Source organism: Schistocerca cancellata, chromosome 4 (genome assembly GCF_023864275.1).
Source record: "Schistocerca cancellata isolate TAMUIC-IGC-003103 chromosome 4, iqSchCanc2.1, whole genome shotgun sequence".
Lineage (NCBI taxonomy): Eukaryota > Metazoa > Arthropoda > Insecta > Orthoptera > Acrididae > Schistocerca > Schistocerca cancellata.
This window is the reverse complement of record NC_064629.1, coordinates 448,251,523-448,253,438: the sequence shown is the minus strand read 5'-3', so window position 1 is coordinate 448,253,438 and position 1,916 is coordinate 448,251,523. Positions and strand designations below refer to the sequence as shown.

The following is a 1,916-nucleotide window of genomic DNA, read 5'->3' as shown; positions in this document are numbered from 1 at the left end:
AAAATCTTGCAGTTATTTATCTACGCCAGGGATGCTTGTTATTATGTCGTCCACACCGGTGTCTGTCCGAGAGTCAAATGGCGGTATGATTTTACGATTCTTTTAAAATTTCGGCTTTCATGTTTCTATCTTGAACTGCCACACGAGACTGGTCAACAAGGAACTGAAAGAAAGTCTTAGAACCGCTTAGCGATTTTATGTAGAACCAGAATTTTCTCGAGTTCGCTGCCAGATCTTTTAGTAAGGTATGACGGTTGTGTACAGGGTGGAACCACTAGGGCCAGTTCGAAACCATTCAACAAAATTTGAACTTGAAAGCGAAGCAGCACACGGTGCTAATGCTTTTCAGCCCTCGTGTTTCTCGCGCTCCTGTGGTATGATCAGAGATGGGTGAAACATTGACACATGCGTGAATAAATCGGCAAAGGGTTCTTGTAAGACCTCCTATTTCAGCAAACTCGGTGCAGCGTACTCACCTTTGTTAAGCACTTTAAAAACGTACATGAACAGACACAACTTGTGACGAAGTTCTAGGTCCTTACAAATAGGCAACCACTTCGACACCCCTCAGATTCTTGATAGCCTACTAGCAGATGTAAGAACAACAGTGTAGCCTGTCTGCAGGCCTCTGCAATCCTCCTTACGACTTCTGTCCGTGCAGGTACACATTTTGACATGGAACCTGGCTGGCAGCTGGTCACCACCGATTGTACATCTGCGCCGATCGCGACATGGGAAAAATAAACTAGCTACACTGATTATACTCTAAGTCCAACTATCTGCACAATCTGATCTGAAAACAATGTAGACTGCGGCAGAGCCTGGTGGAATTCTTGTCTTCCGTTCGACTTGGGATGCTGCATCTATGCCCGTGGTCTAGTGATAAACAGTCCATCATCTGAATGCAGTTGTACTCGCTTTGTATGTACGTATACTAAAATTTGAACGATACAGAAAAGATTAGCATGGCCGCTGCCGAAGGGTGACACGCAAAACCGAGACAGCAACTGCCACGTCGGCACTGTGCTCCTCACTTTGAGAGTAGAAAATGCTTTACTGTTGTTGAATGATGCTCCACAAAAAATTTCTATGATTTCTATTTCACGGCCGACACATGGAAGTAATGAGTATCGTTCAAAATTACGGATGTTTAAGAACCCGTGACTCTTTATTCAGTGTAAATGCGTAAAAATGCAACCAGTCACTTTTTTGAAAGTGATTTATTCCATGAACCGGTTTTAGAACCATTTCAGGCCCATCTTGAGATGGTGTACAGGTAATTACATAGTATTTGAAATTTCCTGTACTTATCTGAAGATGAGCCTGAAGATGTTCGAAAATCAGTTCATCGAAGTAACTATTTCAAAAAACTGACTGTTGCAGTTCTGTGTATTTACATTGGATAAAAATTAATTTTATAACTTAGGATCCAACCAGGATACCTCACTACATTGTGTAATGTTATTATTAATGTTTTTATCTCCTTTCTTCCTTTTAGAAACGATTCGTCATCCAATGTTTCATCAGGAATTCGCTTGTTTTCGTCAAGACACAGTGAATAACTGTGACGTAATGAATTTTACTATCGTAGATTGATTTCTTACGGTAAATGTATGCGATAGACTGAACGGATACCTTGCCGCGCACGCTGTATAGCAGTCTTTTTCAAACTGTAGGTCGCGACTTTCTCCCAAGCGGGTCGCAATGTCTTGCTCGGGGGGTCGTGGTCGCAGGAGTGAATTCAATTTAATCTCTTTAAATAGTGCAACAAATATCTCCAGCATAGTTGATAACATATATTTCATCTGCTATGAGAGAAATGTCATGCGGAAGTGACAATGTTTCTTGACAACATACTGTAAAGTCGCTCACGTTAAGATGTGGTACTTATTTGTAGTAATGAATATGAATTTAAT

At 41.1% G+C, this 1,916-nt stretch overlaps 1 non-coding gene across 1 annotated transcript; it reads left to right on the top strand.

The window, feature by feature from the left end:
* Positions 1-910: 910 nt before the first annotated feature.
* LOC126186578 (U6 spliceosomal RNA) lies at positions 911-1,017 on the top strand. The gene has a single exon (XR_007537648.1). It is a non-coding gene; the product is annotated as a U6 spliceosomal RNA (small nuclear RNA).
* The last annotated feature ends 899 nt before the right edge of the window (positions 1,018-1,916 follow it).